A 10,510-nucleotide genomic window follows, 5' to 3' on the forward strand; every position below is an offset into this window, starting at 1 on the left:
GTGGAAATGAAGCCTTACGACAGCGATACAACAATTTCACAAACACAGGGAAGAATATCGATGTAGCACATTTGGTGGTTAGACCAAAAAAGAAAGGTCGGTCTGACCGTTGTCCGTGCAACATTGACACAAGTACCAAGTTGTAACGGCAGTGTTCTATTGGATAAACATCGCTGACACGGAGAGGGGAAAGCATGCATGTAATGGCAACCACCATTCTTCCCCCTTCCCGAATATCTTGCTGAGGTCTAAATGCCTAAATACACGGTCAAAGCATGTCTGAAGTATCTTCGACTGTTAATAAACAATTGGAATACTTGAATGTCAGTTGTTAAATTTAGGCATCAGAATAGCCCATCCAGAAATAATTGCCTGCAGATGTGGTTTTGAGTCTTACAGGCAGCCTTCAAATGTTTCAAACCAACGGGGTTTTTCAACCCTCAATATTTATAGCTTTACAAGGCGGCGAGCTGGCAGAAACGAAAGGTTTTGCAGTATATCGCCTGTCTTTATGTTTTAAGTTCAAATTCCGCCGAGGTCGACTTTGCTTTTCATGCTTTCGGGGTCGATAAATTAAGTACCAGTTACGCACTGGGGTCGATATAATCAACTGGCCCCATCCCCCCAAAATTCGAGCCTTGTGCCTAGAGCATAAAAGAATATTTATAGCCTTATGTGACTCGAGATCCACTATTCCAGAAGATGAATTATTTCACGCTCTTATTATATAAATTCTATCGGCAGGGGATGGTGGTGAACCCTGCTGTACTCTTTCACCACAACTTTCTCTCGCTCTTTCTTCCTGTTTCTCTTGTACCTGTATTTCAAAGGGCCAGCCTTGTCACAATCTGTGTCACGCTGAATCTCCTCGAGAACTACGTTAAGGGTACACGTGTCTGTGGTGTGCTCAGCCACTTGCACGTTAATATCACGAGCAAGCTGTTCCGTTGATCGTATCAGCTGGGACCCTCATCGTCGCAACCGACGGAGTGCTCCTACTATGAATTCTTACGTCATCAATAACAAACAGGATTACTCAAATGAATATTTCCCATGGTTATTAGTATAGGCATAATTGTTCCTAATCTCTCTATATATAAAGCTGAAGTTGTCTGTGTATGGCAGGTTTGGTAGCCTTTAACTAACACCATCTCCTCTGAGACCCTGCGGCGCAAGTTGACCAAAATTGAGAGTATGATAGAAGAAGGCTTGCTCTTCCTTTTGTAGAAATTCAAATCGGACCATGTTAACGCCAAAAATTATTTACATCAAAAAGGTGCTTTTTTTCTATGAAAATCCCTGTTTTTTTACGATTTTTTGACTGCTGTGTCGCCATTTTACGGTGTATTTCAACTAGAAAAATGTTCACTTAAAGAGAATAACAAGCTACATAATGCAAAACTTTTACTTTTCAAAAATTCCAATTCTAAAGGGTCGAAACAAACCCGAGCAACGCCGGGCGATACTGCTGATTCTTTTCTAAAATAGTTGGTTATGATTTGAAGAAGAAAAACTGCTATTTCTAGCAGATCAGGAAACTGCATTCATAGTATCTTGATGTTTCTTTCGAAAGTGGTCTGAAACCCTTAGGAACAATTTCTCATTTACATATATCAGAGCAAAATTATTATTAATAAGAATACTGAACCTCGCTCACACCGTTTATGTGTGTGTGTGTGTGTGTGTGTGTGTGTGTGTGTGTGTGTGTATGTTCACACTGTTTGTGTGCGTGTGTTCATTTAAAATCAGTTATATCGACCTATGTTACTTAATTTTCGATCAACGGATAACCCAGAGGTATAATCGATCTCTCTGCGATTAACAACCTCAAACATTTTCCTGATATTAATGATTTCTGATATATCAATAGTTATAATATCAGCAACATTAAGACTAGTTTTTAACTTAGGCAGAAAGCCAACAGTTTTGAGGAGAGGAAATTTATCGAACCATCGGCTCCAATACTTAAAATGATACTTTATTCCATTGGCTGCGAACGGATAAAAGGCAAAGTTGACTAAGGCGGGATTTGAACTCAGGATGCTAAGTGTTAGAAGAAATACCACAAAGAATTTTCCCCAACGTCTTAACGATTCCGCTAGCCAGTATAGCTTGGTAATGCTTATCATAATTTCAAGGCACCGAGCTGGCAGAAACGTTAGCACACCGGGCGAAATGCGTAGCCGTATTTCGCCTTCCGTTACGTTCTGAGTTTAAATTCCGCCGAGGTCGACTTTGCCTTTCATCCTTTCGGAGTCGATTAAATAAGTACCAGTTACGCACTGGGGTCGATATAATCGCCTTAATCCGTTTGTCTGTTGTTTGTCCCCTCTGAGTTTAGCCCCTTCTGAGTAGTAAAGAAATAGGTATTTCGTCTGTCTTTACGTCCTGGGTTCAAATTCCGCCGATGTCGACTTTTCCTATCATCCTTTCGGGCTCGATTAAATGAATACCAGTTACGCACTGGGGTCGATGTAATCCACTTAATCCGTTTGTCTGTCCTTTTTTGTCCCCTCTATCTTTAGCCCTCTGTTTGCAATACAGAAATAAATATTTATCATAATGTCAAGGTGGCGGGCTAACCGAAACGTTAACACACCTGGCGAAATGCTTAGCAGTATTTTTTATCTGTTTTTATGTTCTGAGTTCAAATTCTGCCAAGATCGACTTTTCTTTGATCCTTTTGGGGGTCGATAATTTAAGTACCAGTTGCGTACTGGGGTCGATGTAATCGACTGACCCTTCCCCTCAAATTTTCAGGCCTTGTACCTAGAGTAGAAAAGAATATCACAATTTCAAGGCGGCGAACTGGCAGAAACGTTGTTCATTTCATTTAAGGGTAGAATTTGAGCGATGAAAAAAATGCTATGGAAAGGGAGTCACTTTGAATGATGTCTGTTGGTGTCGATGCTGCTGGGTTTGCTCATCCCATTTCTGTAGTTTTGAAAAAGACGTGCGTTCTATTTAGTCATATTATTTCGTAAGAACGATGGGAGAGACCAATTCTCTAAAGTTATTCTATTGAACAATTGAACAATTGGTATTTGCATCCATAGGGATTTCTTTTACAACCTTTTTGCGCTTATGTAAGGATGGAGTTCTGCTCTAGGAAAGTATACTTTCTTTGAGTTTTTATGGATGCGAGGATCTTGGAAGTGGTACTGAGATATATTACTGGTCGGCAATTCTGTGTATTTCTTTGTATCATCGGTTTTCCGTAGGGGGATGGTAGTCCCTTCAATCAGCGAGGCAGTTCTCTTTTTCTGGGCTCTGAATAATATTAGCGATACAGCAAGATTTTCGTGTACTTCAGCGAAACAATTCACCCAGAAGTTAGGGATCCGGCCCAGTCGAGTAGATTTCCATTTGTTTGGCCTTTCTAAGACTACACCTTAGTCCTTCTGTTCCTGTTCTTCAAATTCATCCATTCATGTTTTTTCTCACGTCTATCCATTCCACTTTATCATTAAGTTGCCTTTCGTTGCTCCGTATCTTCTCCTAAAATTCTTCCATTTCTTCCTTCTGAAGTGTTTCCTTACTTTTGCAAATTTCTAAAACTCCGCATGTCTTGAAATATTTCGTTTTGACGATAGAATTGCCTTCTTTTGTCCTAACTTCTTGGCGGTTGGGCTTTTTAACTATATACCATTTTCCAATAGTTCCTTAGTCGCAAGGAACATTACAAGATCTGTTATTTTATATTTTTGCCTGTTTTTTTCTAATCTTTCTTGCTTTTAAATTTTACTCCGCTAGAAAATTTAGCGAGAACTGACAGTTCGGTTCGTAGACGTTCAATCTATTTTCGCATTTTTACTTTCCATTTAAGGGGTCTATTTATATGTCTGATCTTTTTCTTAGCAATATCAAAACATACTTGTTTACGAGTAGTTACAACTTCAGCAGTAGATCATATACACTTATTTAAGATTCTTAAACCACTTCTCTTACTTTTTACGATCTGACTCAGAGCAACATTATATATCAAGATTTTGTTGTTATTTTGCTGTTATTCTTTGTAAACTTTGGTAGCAGTTCTCTATTAACCACATCAGTAAACTCACTCTTTCTGAATTCTCCTATAATGTCTTCTTTTGCTTCTGTGATCTTTACTCTATTATTTCTCTTCAAATTCTTGTTTTTTTTTCGTATTCTTGAGGTAGATCTACGTTTTCCTCATTCTCCACATTTCTTTTCTTCACCATTCTTTCTTGTTTCCTCGCTGATTTTATAATTAGTTCTCTTACACAAATTTCTGTCTCTCTCTCGCTTATTTCATCGACTTCATTGCTGTTTTATTTTTTATTTCGTCTACCATCAGATATTTGTGTTTCAATTCGATCACTTTCAGCATCAGTCATTTATTTTTAATGAGGTTTTTACGTACATTACTTAATTCATTTGCATCTATATAGCTTCGTACTTTATTACCTTCGAAATTTCTTGATGAATGTTTGTTTGCATAATGAGGATATTACCTGAGCTTAATTGGGCTTTCAAAACGTTTCTTTAATCATCGCGAGTCTAGTTTATGCGTTTTGCTTTCGCGGGTGCTTCTGGTGTCTTCACCACACGTCTAGAGTTAGAGGTACCCTGCTTCTGGTTACTTTTGTCTTTCGTCCTTTCGAGATCGATAAAATAAATACCCGTAGAGCACTTGCTGGCCTTTTGGCCAAACTTGAAACCGTAATTATTGTTGTTGTTGTTGGTGGTGTTGTTGGTGTTGCTATTGTTGTATCTTCCTGTTTGATATTGTCTCCAATATTTCGACCTCTTATGGCCAATAAACGATGTAATCATCATTATCATCATCATTGTCACCATCATCATCACCATCATTATCGTCGTCGTCATTGTGATCGTCATAGTCGTCATATTCGTCATCATCATCATCATCATCATCATCATCATCATTGTCATCATCGTCATCGTCATCGTCGTCATCATCATCATCATCATCATCGTTATCGTCGCCGTCGTTGTAGTCTGCACCGCCCCCGCCGCCGCCGCCACATCCGCCCCCGCGACTCCTCCTCTGCCGCTGCTATCATCGTCATCATCATCATCATCACCATCGTTATCGTCACCGTCATTGTTGTCTTCGCCACCGCCATCGCCACCACCTACGCCCCATCCCCGTCCTCCTTCCCCTCCTCCTCCTCCTTCTCATCGCTATTATTGTTGTTATTGTATTCCCAGTCGAACCAATTAGAAACGGTATGAGATAACCGTTCTTCAATAATCACAGGGATTCAATAACTAAGTCCTTGTATTTCCTCCGCTTCTCATCTTGTTTCTTCATCAGCGTTATTATCATTAAGCAAACCGAACATTCATTGGCTTGGAGCCGCAATTAATGCAGCCGTAAATTAATTAAACTTACCAAATACACGAAGCAGTTGTAAACATCTGTCATGACGGACATTTACGACTGATTTGCGCATCTAATAAATTTAGCTAATTAATTAAGTTACGAAAGGCGTGACGGCTCAAAAATCTATGGATATACTCCGTGCTAAAGGTTAGCATGAAAAATAAACAATGCTGTTACATCAGTAATTTGATAACGCTGTAACAATGATTAATAAATCATAACATGAAAAACGATGTCTGGCGCAATGTATATTCTGTTTGCAAGCTGAAATTTAATAGTTGTTTCGCGTTTATCTTTTTCTAAGACAGCCAAGTTTTCCTTGTAATTATCAGAGGTCTTTTGTTCCAAATGCTGGAAATGAATATCTCGGCGTGTCTTCCAAATCTTTGCTATGTTATAATTCTTGTTTAAAAAAAAAAATTTTTAATGTTTTTATTGCCCACAAACTTAGAGGCTAAACTTAGAGGGACAAACAAGGAGAGACAAACGGATTAAATCAATTTCATCCACCCTAGTGCATAACTGGTACTTATTTAATCGACAGCGAAAGGATAAAAGGCAAAGTCGACCTCGGCGGAATTTGAACTTAGAACGCAGCGGCAGACGAAATACTTATTTCTTTACCACCCACACGGAGCTAAACACAGAGGGGACAGACAAAGGGATTAAGTCGATTATATCGACCCCAGTGCGTAACTGGTACTTATTAAATCAACCCCGAAAGAATGAAAGGCAAAGTCGACCTCGGCGGAATTTAAACTCAGAACCTAATGGCAGCCGAAATACATATTTCTTTATTACCCACAAGGGGCTAAATATAAAGGGGACAAACAAGGACAGACAAAGGTATTAAGTTGATTACATCGACCCCAGTGCGTATCTGGTACTTAATTTATCGACACCGAAAGGATGCAAGGCAAAGTCAACCTCAGCGGAAATTGAACTCAGAACGTAACGACAGACGAAATACCGCGAAACATTTCGCCTGGCGCGCTAACGTTTCTGCCAGCTCGCCGCCTTGTTACATTTCTAAATGCAGTGAGGTGACAAGCTGATAGAATGTTATTAGCATGCCGGGCGAAATGATTCGCGGCATTTCGTAAGTCCTCATGTTCTGAGATCAAATTTCGCCGAGGTCGACTTTGCGTTTCATCCTTTCGAGAGCGACACAATAAGTACCGGTTAAACACTATTGTCGATGTGATCGACTTACACCAACCTAGAAATCACTGGCCTTGTATCAAAATCAACATCATCATCATCATCATCATCATCATCATTATTAGCATTAGCATTAAAAGTACTTTTGTCTGTTTTTCTTGACGTTCATAGTCCAAATTCTGCCGCCTTCCCGTGTCATCCTCTCCGTGTTAATGAATCTAATTCTAGTCAAGTACTGTGGCCATTGTAATCGATTCGTCCCTTAGCCCCGAATTTCAGGCCTTGTTCTTAGGAGTATTATTGTTATCGTCGTTATCAACATCATGTGAAGGGGACTTGAAAACCTCCTTAGAGCGTCCGAAAAATGCCTCACAATGTTTGCTCCGAATCTTTACGTTCTGTGTTCAATTCACGTAAAGGTCCACTTTGCCTTTCGTCTTTTCAGGGCTGAAATAAAAGTACCTCTGGTGGGGATGTCCACTAACCCTTGCACCTTAAACTTTGCCAAAATTCTTCTTCTTCTTCTTCATCTTCTCCATCATCATCATCATCATCATCATCATCATCATTATCATCATCTTTTTCTTCTTCACTTATAGATAAAAGTGTGGATATATATATATATTTATTTATACATACATATATATATATATACATGCAAATTATATATATATATATGTACATGCAAACAGACACACACACACACATAACTCGAGGAAATGGAAATATCAATATACTGCGGTTCTACGTTTCTTAAAATATCGATTCCCCCCCCCCCCCCGAACTATAAATATTCTATTTTTAACCTCAGCAAAAGACATTAGAAAATATGAAGATAAATTATTTATATAAAACTGGAGCATTGCTGTGTTGTCACTTCGATTTCTTAAAGAAAATTTACTAACCGAAAATATATGTACACGCATATATACACACGTTAATGCATAAATTTATAATTGAATGCCGAGATGAATAAAGATAAGATAACACATATGGAAAGGAAATGCGTACATACCAATAAACATTCGTACTTGCATACCGCCATACACACATTACTACATACCTACATAACATACATCCATATAGTACATACGTGGTGGCTGCCCCCTCGTTATCGAGTATGGCCATTGCACGAAGCTTAATCAATGTTGTTATCGTGCAATGCCTGTGCAAGGGGATTGTTTTTAAAGTGAGGAAAGGCTTTGCACTGAGTCAATCCCACTCACTAAGCAACATCAGCCATAATCCCATGCAGATCTTACGATAATAGTTAGAGCAAGAATCTTTCCTCTAAAACATTTCTACCAAGAAAGTGGACGGTCAAAATTCACACACACAGATGAATCACATTCATACATACACACATGTAGGCATACCAATATTCACAGATATATAAATGCATGCATTCATACACACACACACACACACACACACACACACATACATAATGTTTGATAAGTTCCTGAAATATCCTCGAAACATTCTGACGATAAGGATTGAACAGAAGTGGTAAATTTTATTGAAACAAACCTCTTTGTGAAATTTGTACTTCATCTTTTCGGAATTATTTCGATAAAATAAAGTACTCAAGTACTGAGTTGAAAGTGACTCACCTATTACCTTCTGCTTAAGATAGAAACACCTATTATTTCATTAATTTAGTTAAAACTAGCAGTATCGCCTGGCGTTGCTCGGGTTTGTTTCGACTTTTTAGAATTAGAATTTTTGAAAAGTAAAAATTTTGCATTATGTGGCTTGTTATTCTCTTTAAGTGAACATTTTTCTTGTTGAAATACACCGAAAAATGGCGACACAGCAGTAAAAAATCGTAAAAAATAGGGATTTTCATAGAAAAAAACCCACGTTTTTGATGTAAATAATTTTTGGTGTTAACATGGTCTGAGTTGAATTTTATCTTCTACAGAATGAAGAGCAAGCCTTCCGATTTTGGTCAACTTGCGCCACAGGGTCTCGGAGGAGATAGTGTTAGTTGAAGGCTACCAAACCTGCCATACACAAGTTCAGCTTTATATATATAGAGAGAGATTTCCATGAATGCGACTATTTTAAAACTGTATTCTGAGAAATAGAATTTTAAAATCCCAAAACAAAAACAAAACACACAAAAAGAATAAAATAAAATCTCACGTGACTTGCCCGCTGCTTGCCGAGACACAATTGAATATTTTCGAATTCATATGATGTATAGGTATTCTGAAAAGTCAGTTAGTCCTGCGCTCTCGCTTACCCTTCATCTTCTGACTCTGTTGTGTGAGACATAAATATAACAACCACACCGTTAGTCTGCGTCGTCGCACTCGTAGTAAGACGACAACAATTTCTCATTCTTGAATCGTTCTTTTCTGAAATGTAAACAATAGCCAAGCAACTGAATCCTCGCAAATCCATTCTCTCATGTATATTATAATTCACAGCATCTAAGGAAACATGTTTTATAAGATGGTGGAAATAGATTTTTCGTATTCTGAAAAATTTGAAAATTACTTGTTTTTCAAAAGCTGAACATTACTCACTTCTGTGGTTGATGTTACCCCCTACTCCCACATATATACATCACTGTATCGGTTCAGTGTATTGGATGATGTTATACGTCACTAGTCACAATGTACTTCCTCGCATTGTTGCATTGTTGTACCTTTCGATTGATACCAGGGCGCTGGGTTGCCCATTTATATCTGAGAGGACTGAAGCAAGGTAAATTAACGTGTTTAGTCAAGAGTACATCGCACAGCCTGTCTGGGAATCGAAACCATGACCTTGTGATCGTGAAGGGAACACCCTGACCACTTATCCATACACCTTCAAATGTGTTATAGTCAAGAGTATATCGCACAACCTGTCTGGGAATCGAAACCAAGATCTTGTGATCGTGAAGGCAACACCCTCACCACTTATCCACACGCCTTCAAACTCTGACATTTATACATACACGTACATCCATCCATCTATTAACACACGCACATGTCTGTATATATTGGAACAAATTAGATTTTCCAGTGCAACCATTGTTAGCCTCGTCAATATATTATTGCAGTAGGAAGGCGGCGAGCTGGCAGAAACATTAGCACGCCAGGCAAAATACTTAGCAGTACTTCGTCTGCCACTACGTTCTGAGTTCAAATTCCGCCGAGGTCGACTTTGCCTTTCATCCTCTCGGGGTCGATTAAATAAGTGCCAGTTACGCACTGGGGTCGATGTAATCGACTTAATCCGTTTGTCTGTCCTTGTTTGTCCACTTTATGTTCAGCCCCTTGTGGGCAATAAAGAAATAAATATATTATTGCAGTAGGTATCGTATTTTTGCATACTATCATTAATATCTAATATATATTTTTTGCATGTTATCATTAATATCTAAAATGTTTTAAGTATTATGACTGTTTGTATGATTTTATAACAATTAAAATTGTAATCCATTCGTTTTGCAAGCCTGCATACACACTAAATCAAATTAATGTTGAGTGGAGTAGAATTTCCCAACTTCAATCTAGAAAGCTGCTTATAGCTTCTTTAGGAAAAAAAATGCCTTCTCAAGTATAAAATGACATTTAGGAAAACTCCTTCTATCCGATAATCCATTGTTGCTGCGTAGCATTCCTCTTCTCAAATTTTGCTGATATAATGCTTTCTGCTTTTCTCCGTTTGTTACAGCCAAGCTTCACAAATATAAGTACACTCGATAAAATCTTTCATTCTATCTCTTTTCTTTTCTACCATATTTTTTCAGATCACAATATAAATAAAAAAAAACAACAACATTACTTCAATGTTCTTTTTTTCGGGAATTTCTTCTTTTTAGAATTTTTTCTCAAATAATGTTTTATTTATATTAATATTTCATTTCAGTAAAATTTACACTCTACATCTTTCGAAATATATTTTAGTCAAAGTTATTTATTTGTAGGCAAGACCAATAAGATTTTATGATTGGGAATCGAGATTATATTCACTTCGTCC

Source organism: Octopus sinensis, linkage group LG11 (genome assembly GCF_006345805.1).
Source record: "Octopus sinensis linkage group LG11, ASM634580v1, whole genome shotgun sequence".
Classification (NCBI taxonomy): domain Eukaryota; kingdom Metazoa; phylum Mollusca; class Cephalopoda; order Octopoda; family Octopodidae; genus Octopus; species Octopus sinensis.